The 10,281-nt window shown below is 30.5% G+C and overlaps 1 long non-coding RNA gene across 2 annotated transcripts in view; it reads left to right on the top strand.

Moving 5' to 3' along the window:
- The window catches only part of LOC120068451, a 19,102-nt gene extending 9,689 nt beyond the window's left edge, over positions 1-9,413 (top strand). Inside the window, exon 4 of one of the 2 annotated variants that reach the window (XR_005479206.1) lies at positions 8,690-9,413. This is a non-coding gene — a long non-coding RNA (uncharacterized LOC120068451). Of the gene's footprint in view, positions 1-4,539; positions 6,040-8,689 lie in introns of those variants that run through there. The other variant, XR_005479205.1, reaches the window with a different exon arrangement.
- Positions 9,414-10,281: the final 868 nt, after the last annotated feature.

Genomic DNA, 10,281 nt, shown 5'->3' with positions numbered 1-10,281 from the left:
AAATATAACACATAACCTATAGTTTTTATATTGTATCAAATACAATATAACCTATAGTTTTAATTTCTCTCAATGATACATGGTATTTAATATAAATCGAATTCATATTAAATTTATTATATGAATCACATCCATATAATTAGTATTTGAATCATATTCAAATATTTAATTCCTCTCAAAATAAACTTTATATTATAATGTATCAAATACATTATATTCATTATATCACATATAGATAATTTAATTTAATTATATCACATATAGATAATTTAATTTAATTATATCACATATAATTAATTCCCTCAATTAATTTGAACAATTCAAATTAATCAAAAAATAATTCTCAATAATCCCGGTTGAGCTACGGAGGGGACCTTATGAACCTGTACATTGAAACTCCAATGGTACTCGGATAATTAATTAAAATTCTTTAATTAAATCATCCAACATCCATTAACTATCGGTTACTTCACTAAAGACTGACAGCTACACTCGTCACACTACGTTATATGTCTGTGTCCATTGGATATGACCAACCAATAGTGCGATGACCCTTCACAAATTGCTCTAAGTATCGTTGGACCAAAATTATCATTTTGCCCCCATAGTTACATCTAACTCCTTAAGTACCACTAATCTCTCTAATGAATAATAAGTCATATGACCAAATCCCTCTCGGGCTAAGAGAGGGTATGACACCACATTGTTCAAGCCCTGGAATCAGTTTTAAGGGAGCAATTTATCTATTTACCCCGACATTAGGGAAGGAGTGAATTTCGTCTTGTGTAGCTATGTTTCCAACTTCCCAATCAGACGAATTCCCAAAATAGTAGGTTTATTGAGTCGCCGTTCTAGCTACTCTCACCCATACAAATCAAAGGATTGCTTTCATAGGTGGAAGTTCATAACTCACTCAGGATTCAAGTCATGTCACCTATGGTCATCCTAGTGAAATGTAAGTCTCTACTATTAACGACGTAATATAATGAGACTATTCATTTCGTGGTTTGGTCTTATACAAACCCTTTTGTATAAAACACCCCCGCTCACATGTCTCCACATGAATGATCAGGATTAGATCATTTGTAGCACTTTACAATAATTGTAACATCTACAAAGCGGGTCGTGTTCGTAGTGTCGTCTAGATAAGGTATCCAACCTTATCTATCTACTATAGACCATTTTGTAATTGTAATGTACAACAAACATGATCTACATACATGTTTAAGCTATAAAAGATAACCTTGGATATTAGTTTATTGGTTTTATGGGTTAATTTTACTAAATGTCAAATAACATATCACATATTTTATTAAATAAATAAATCATTTGTGCATTACAATTACAAACAATAGAACCCATGAGATTTCGGGCGTCAACCCCAACAATATGTAGACGACTTGTTGGTAGCAAACCCTTACAAAGATCATAACGAAAAATTAAAGGCTTAGTTGGTTAGGGAATTTGAAATGAAGGACTTGGGACGAACAAACAAAATTCTGGGGATGCAAATTCATCGAGACATAAATAATAGAAAGATTTGGTTGTCTTAGAAAAATTATCTGAAGAAGGTTCTGTAACGCTTCAACATGCAAGATTGTAAATCAATTTCTACTCTTCTTCTTGTTAATTTCAAGATAGCATCTAGTATGAGCCTTTGTAGTGAAGCAGAGAGGATGAAGATGTCTCGAGTATCCTATGCATCAACAATGAGAAGTTTAATGTTTTCCATGGTCTGTACTAGACTAGACATTGCACATGTAGTGGGAGTTGTTAGTCAGTATATGATGAATCTTGGTCGAGAGCATTGGAGTGCTGTTAAAAGGATCCTTAGATACATTAAATGGTCCATGAATGTTGCATCGTGTTATGGAGGATTAGACTTTACTGTCAGAGGATCTGTAGACTTAGATTTTACAAGTGATCTTGATCCAAGCAAATCCACCACTGGATATGTATTTACTCTTGCTAACGGAGTTGTAAGCTGGGTTTCCAAACTACAGTCAGTTGTGGCTATGTCAACAATAGAAGCAGAATATGTTGCAGCTACATAAGCTAGCAAACAAGCGATATGGTTAAAAATGCTATTGAAGGAGCTCACTCATGAACATGAGAAAATTTCTCTATTTTGTTACAATCAGAGAGCCTTGTATCTTGCAAGGAATCCAACTTTCCATGCTAAGTCCAAACATATTCAAGTCTAGTACCACTTCATTCGTGAGAAAGTGGAGGAAGGAATAGTGGATATGTATAAAATTCATACAAAAGAAAACCTAGCAGATTACTTGACAAAGCCAGCCAACGCTGAAAATTCATTTGGTGTCCATCCTCGAATGGCTTAGCAGAAACATAAGTAACATGAAGATGACAAGGTAGAAAGAATGATGTGGAGTTGTAATTGATTCTCAATCAAATCTCCAAGTGGGAGAATGTTGGATAATTATCAAGAAAAATCCTTATTATTCAAGAAGTTTCTTAGAAGATTATTTTGGGCCATTGGATCTTACACATTGTCCAAGACCAAATTGTGACCCCTAGATCTTTCACATCTCTCTAGGAAAATTGGAGCCATTGGATTCTTCACATCTATCAAGAACAATTTGGAGTCATTGGATCTGCTTGACGGCCAAGTTTCTTTGAACTATAAATAGGTGAAGACCCATGGTTGCCAAAAAAAAAAAAAAAAAAAAAAAAACAAGTGAGAGATAAAATATAGAGTTTCTTCTTGTAAAAGAACTTGGTGTTCCTCTATAAGAAAGAAAGTTTGTAACTCCTATTTTATAGTAGAGTTCGCCTATCCTTGCTGGTGAGTTTTACCTTAATTTATTTAGGGATTTTCCATGTAAATCATTGTGTATTATTCTCTCCCTTCTTCTTCTTCATTATTATTATTCTCAATCTACTTTAGTTGCGATATTACTCTATTTAGTCAGAGTCCCTTTTACAACATTTTAAAACTCAATTAGCCTTCTCTAGTCACTAAACAAGTTTAAAGAATTATTCAACATTAACTCTTTTGACTTTTTGATCTTGATATAACCCACAAACATTGGAAGTATAAATTGATTTTCCTTTTCAAAAATTTATTAAACCTTTTCAAAATTTAGCATGATAGGTCGTTGCAAATTTAAAACTATAAAAACCATGTTATAACAAATTTTAAGCTATAAAGGCTAAATTATAAATTGCATGGCTTAAATTGTAATTTGAAAGAAATTAGAGATTAAAAGTATTTTTAATTAAAAAAATACTAAATACAATATATTTTATTTTTATCTAAAATCTTTTTCTAAAATTACTTCAACCATCACTCCCATACATGCATCTAGTCTTTTCTTTTTTTTTTTTTAAAAAAATATTGAATTGCAATAAAGAGAAGGACCTTATAATCTAGTTACGTTAATACACATTCAAAAGACAACCAAATGTATTAAGAAAAGAACAAGAGTAAAAACCAACAAAACATAAGAAAAAGTACACTCACCTCAAGAAACAAGGTCCCAAGGAGATGAACCCTCGTCTTCAAGTTTGTTCGATAAAGAAATGGTTTTTTTTTTAATCCTATGTTAAAAATATATATTTTGATCCATAAACTTACACTAGGAACAATTTAGTCTTTAAATAATGAGTTGTAATAATTTGTCTCGTACTTGAAAAATCATTATAATTTTGTCATGAACTTCAAAATCTATAACAAATTAACTTTTTTATGTCCAAAATTTTAATTTAACGTTTTTTTAATTCAACAATATGCAAGAAGAGATATTTGAAACTTTGACCTTAAAACAAATCAAATACCTCTTTTGTCCCATATACAAGAAGAGTGCATGTATTATATCCATTAATTGTTATGCTTATATGTTGACTAAATAACTCATAAATCTTACCTTAGTGATAATTTTGTAATTCCATATATGTCCCTTCATTAATTTGTATATTAATTAATTTTATATTAGTGAAAATGCACTAATTAGCCCACAAATAAGAATTTTAAAGGTTTCTTTTAATCATCTTCCACTAAACAGTCATTGTAAATGACATTTATAATGCAAAATCAAACATGGCTGTGTGAGGCTTTATTCCTTTATGGAAATAATATCACCAATTTCAATTAATTGACTTGCTTTCTATTACCCAACAATTAATTTAGTTGAAAAAACTGGGAATTAATTGATGCACTCTCAACATTATTTTTAACTGACATATGAATCATATTTGATAAAAGTTTGCAATTCGACCAAACAATGTTGCATATACATCTAATAATCTTTAAATAATAATAATAAAATTAAAATAAAAAGCAACATTTCCATCCAAACTAGTGTTTTCAAGGCAGATATCTTATTAACTTTCACTTCGACTACTTGTTAAAATTATTTTTAAATATAACAAAGTGTCACTAAGACATTTTTTTTTATATATTTATAAATAAATGGTTCATTTTTCTATTTTTAAACACACCCTAATGATTTAGTTTGCATAAATTAAGGTAAAAAGTAGCTAATAATTACTTGTTTCTGTCTTTGTTTCAACTCCAAGTTGGCTCAAGACAGAAATCTCATATTCAACGTAAACTTGAAAATTTTGAGGAAGCTCCCTGAAAGCTTGAAGATAGAGGTACAACGACAAACATCCACCTGACGTTTTGCAGCAAAATCCTCTTGGATAATGGAGTATTTTCCTCGAGGAAATAGATCATTAATATAAATATGTAACTATTTCACTAAGGTTAAATTATAAAAGAAAATGTCCTTAAACTTTTCCACTTGTTTAAAAATTATTAGACGTATTTAAATAATAATACGTATAATTAAAATATAAACGATGTATATAGATTAATAATTTATCATTTTATTAAATTGAATCACATATGTGATCTAATTAATGAAGGCTTTGGATTCTTATGGACTTAGGTTTCCAATTGAACTAGTATATAAAAAGACCTTAGGACTATGGTCCCTTATATACCAAAACAATATAACGTAGAGAGATCCCACTAAGGACATTCGGTGTTTTAGTTGAGGAAGACCATATTCTTTCAATGGAATCTGATATGTATATATACTTGACAATTTGGTATGAATGATCTTATGGTTTATCTTTTCAATATAGATTTAAAGTAATTATGTTAATAAGTGATATCGGAGCAAGATTTTCACGTTAGATTGTTGGTTTATGTTCGTTTTCTATAAGTATTGTGATACAATTTTGATTTTGGTTAAAGTATTTAAAGATGATTTAATTAAAGAAAGGGGAGAAATCTCCCCGTCGCGACGCGAGCAACACAACAAAAGGAACCCTTAACGTTGGTTGCAGATTTCATCGGTGATGGTTGCAGATTTCATCGACGATGGTTGCCACATCTGAAGGCTCTTGTGTAGGCAATTGATGAATCTTGCTGGCTTATCCAATCCACTGAATTCAATTTTTTTAAAAAAATTTTATTGCGTTGAATTTGATAGTTTCTTAAATAGATTGAATTCAGTTGTTATTTTCTTTAAATAGTTTGATAGTATTGAATTTATCAATCATTTGGATTAATTTCCAATTGAGGGTCTCGCCTGCCGATTGAATTTCTTATTTGATGTTTCTAAGTTTTCTTGATTAATAATTTGATAAAATTCTTATCGATGTCTCTTGGTTTTTGATTGATAAATTTATCGATTTCAATCTAAAGTTTGATTGATAATTCAAGTTTAAGTTAGATTAATCATATTGTGAATTTAGGTTCAATCATTTGTGGATTTAAGTTTATATTTAAATTTGATTGATAATATGATAAAATTAAATTTAAATTTGGTTGATCTTTTAGTGAATTTAAATTTAAATTTGATAAATAATATTTGGTGATATTCACATGTTTATGTTGCTTTAAATGTATTATGTGTGTGCATTGGGTGAATTTTGAAACGATATATCGTATTATTCTTCTATTATTTTGTACAATAATATTATTATATTATTGTGTCTTATATTTTAGATTGAATTGGATAAATAATATGTTACCAAAGTAGCATCTGTTATCTAGATTAATTTAATTATAAAATATAAGATGTGCATATTCATAAATTTATGCGGATAATTATCGACCTAAAGGAAGATAATTATTTGGCCAAATTGTGGTTATGCATGTGGTAATGAGTTTGTGACAATTATAAGGATTGTCTATATGAAAGATAGTCGGTCCAAAAAAAGTTATTTTTTGACAGAGTATTTTGATTATGGATATTTGTAATACATAGTAGAATAAGAGAAAAAATTTAAAAATATATTACATCTTTAAAATATTTGTAAATATGAATGAATTGATTAGTCAATCTTTGATTTTTCTTTTTTTCAATTTCGTCCTCCCTTGTTGTACACATTTTTTTAGTCTTTTTATTTTCTTTATCTTCTTCGATTTTTGCTTCTTCCCTCCCTTTTACATTTTTTCATTTTATTTTCTTGTCCTTTTTTTTTATTCTTTCATTTATCCGATTTTTGTTCTTTCCTTTATTTTTTATTTTCTTTCCTTTCTTTCTTTTTTCCTTTCTTTTTTTAATTTTCTTTCCTTTTTTCAGTTTTTGCTTCTTCTCTTTCTCTTTTTCTTTTTTTAGTTTTTCTCTCATTTGTCCGATTTTTGCTTTGTTTTTTTATTTAATTTTCTTTCCTTTTTTCAGTTTTTGCTTCTTCTCTTTCTCTTATTTTTAAAATTTTTCTTTCCTTTATTTGAATTTTTTCTTCTTCCCTTTTTTTTCACAAGAATTATGAGCTAATGTTCCATAGGCAGAACTTGAAAGTACTCAATTCATAAGTGACTTAACACCAACAAGCCAATCATCAAGTTTGATTATTATAACAAATAATAAATATAAATAGCAAATGAAAGTCTATTAGTGATAGCCACTAATATTTTCAATCATTGATAGCTTAATCTTTGATTATATTTTCGTAGTTAATAGTCACTTATAGAAATCTATCATTGATAGCCAACGTAGTGAACTTAATTAATAAAGTTGAATCTTGAACTAAAATGTAAGTGGAATGCCTAGAAGTTATCACTAATAGCATGTTTATCAGTGATAGAATCTATCATCGAAAAGAAAAGAGACTTATAAATGTTTGGGAAGGACAAGAAAGGGGCAAAAATATGTTCAGTGGCTATGATTGATAGAAGCTACTACCGATAGAAGTTAGCATGTTATCGATGATAGAAGCTATCTGATAGCACGTTATCGATGATAGAAGCTACCACTAATAGCACGTTATCGGTGATAGAATCTACCACTAATAGCACGTTATCAGTGATAGAGAACTATCACTGATAGTATGATATCAGTGAGATCATTGATAACATCTTATTATTGATGTTATCAGTGAAAGAAGCTATCACTGATAACCACAATATGAGTGATGTTAGTGATATCGATGATAAAACTTAGGTGATATCTATATATCGAGTTTTTTTCAAAGGTGATAACCAGTTATAGAAGTCTATCATTGATAACCTTAAGTGTTAATATTTCAAGGTTGATTCTAATTGATGAAAGTCTATCAATAATAACGACTGATAGCTACTATCAGTAATAGCCACGAATAGCCTTAAATAGTAATATTTCAACGTTGATTCCAATTGATGAAAGTGAATCAATGATAACTACTAATAATTGATAGCAAATTAAAAGTCAATATTTCAAGATTGTATTAATTTTTCTCAATTTGAAAGCGATCGCTTATAACAACTATCATCGATAGCAATTGATAGAAGCTATCAGCGATAGCAGCTGATAGCAGCTATCAGTGGTTATTATTGATAGCTGCTATTAGTGATAGCTTTTAATTTGAGAAAATCGGGAAGAAACGAACAAAATGGTGGCTAGGCATGGGTTTTTTTGTCTTTTACCATTTTTTGATCTATATATGCAATTATTTTTTCTTTGTACTACATATTCTATTATTTTGGGCTTGAATTCTATTTATGCAACTAGCCCTTTGATTATTGCATTGAGAGTACCATTTACAATTGGTGTTTTTGCCCAAAGGCTGAACATCAATGTTGTGCTAGGTATCTTGTTAGGCCCACCACATATGTGAAATTATTTTGTTATATTTTAATTGTGAGTATATGTTTTGTTGTTATTGTTTCAATTGGTCTTACTGAAATATCTTGAAATTTAAGTTCAATCCTTAAGTTGAATAGATCGAACTTCAAGATTTGAAAGGAAAGCTAAAAAATACTTCCCGGGTGTATGGATTTGGACCTTGCATTCAGATAAACCTACTTCTACTGAGAACAGTTGAATACGGTTACTATAGAGAAGTGGGAATGGTTAAATCGCATGTGTTTGATGATCATTAGGCATTCCATTCCAGAGTCTTTTCAAGGCTCTATCACGGAAAGTGAAAATACCAATAAGTTCTTTGCTCAAATTGAGAAATATTTTGCTAAAAATGAAAAAGATGAAACAAGTAGTCTTTTAACTTCCTTAACTTCCATGATGTATAAGGACAATAGGAACATAAGGGAGTACATTATAGAAATGTCTAATCTTGCAAGTAACTAAAGGCACTTGATATCGAGATAAATGAAAATTTGCTCGTACATCTGGTACTTATCTCTCTTCTTGCACAATTCATTCATTTAAGATCAGCTATAATACTTAGAAGGATAAATGAAGTATTAATGAGCTTATCTCATAATGTGTGCAAGATGAAGATAGGATTAAGAGAAAAAGGATGGAAAGTGTTCATTTGGCAACTGACTCTCATGATAAGAAGAAAAGAAAATCTACCAGTGCTACAGAAAGGACATCTCAACAGAATAAGAGAAAGAAACAGGTTACTCAAAATCCTTGTTTTTCTGAAAAAGAAATGTCACTTCAAGAAAAATTGTTCCAGATACGCAAAATGACGTGCAAAGAAGGGGTTGCTTGTGAAGCCAGCCACCAAGTGCTGAAAGATTCATCTATGTGGGCGATGGCAAAGCAGTTCCAGTTGAAGCTATTGGGAATTTTAGATTGCATTTAAAAACTGGTTGTTATTTGGATATGAATGAGACTTTTTCTGTACCGTCATTTAGACGGAATTTAGTTTCTATTTCCAGATTGGACAAATTTGGTTTTTCTTGTTCTTTTGAAAATAATAAATTTAGTCTTTTTTAAGATTCCATGTTTATTGGTACTGGTTCTTCAATTGATAATCTATATATGCTTGACTCTTTTGCTTCATTAACAAGATCCTATTATCTAATTCATGTGGTACAAAGCGTAAATTAAATGAGAATTTTACAAATCGTGAGCTCCGACGATATGAGATTAACCAATTAAACTCTTTAACCTAATTAACCAACATTAGTTAACTACCAGGACACTCCACTAAAGCCAGTAGTTATACTCTCCTCACTGTAGATATATTTCTGTCCATTTGATTTAACCATGCTTAGTAAATTGATCATTCACAGGTTGTTCGTAATTACAGTTGGGTCAAAATTACAGTTTTACCCCTGTAATTACATCTTATTCCTTAAATCCCACTGATCTTCTAATGAACAATTAGTTTATGATCCAACCATTAAATCGAGTCCCTCTTGGACCAATGAGAAGGTGGGGCCCCTTGTTCAAGACCCGGAGACAGCACTTAAGAGAACAACCTATCTACTATCCATAGAATTGGGTAGGAGCGAATTTCATCTTGTAGGACTATGTCCCCAACTATCTACCCGGTCTTACCCCTAAAACGGGAGGCTTATTGAGTCAGCGATGTTGAGCCACTCTCACCCATACAGATTAAAGGATAATCTCGAATAAACAGGAGTTGATAGTTAGCTCAGGATTAAGATCGAGTTACCCAAGTCATCAAATTGAAATAGTCAGTCTTATCAGTAAACGACGTTAAAAGTAAAAGTGACTATTTCTTGGTCCGGTCTTATGCAAACTCATTGCATAGGACACCCTCACTTATATGTCTCCACAGGAACATTTCAAAATCACATCGTTTGTATTAAATATAAAGTGAACCACATCCGAAAGTGTCCCTAGGTTAAGGTACCCAACTTTATCCCTATACTATAGATCGTTTTGGCTATTACTCAAACTTGATCCACTTTTATGTCTCCATATAAAGTTCAAGTATTCATATTATAACTAGAAGTTCTTAGTTGATTAAATTTAGGGTTAAAATGTGCAATTCACTTATCCAATAACATCTTTTATTGAATAACTTCAATAACAACTTTATTGTCAAATAGAATATGTTTAGTGTCTAAAAACCATGAGTTTTAGGACATACAACCCAACATAAAGG

Source organism: Benincasa hispida, chromosome 12 (genome assembly GCF_009727055.1).
Source record: "Benincasa hispida cultivar B227 chromosome 12, ASM972705v1, whole genome shotgun sequence".
NCBI lineage: Eukaryota > Viridiplantae > Streptophyta > Magnoliopsida > Cucurbitales > Cucurbitaceae > Benincasa > Benincasa hispida.
Note: the sequence above shows the minus strand (reverse complement) of the source record. Positions and strands in the feature narration are given on the sequence as shown.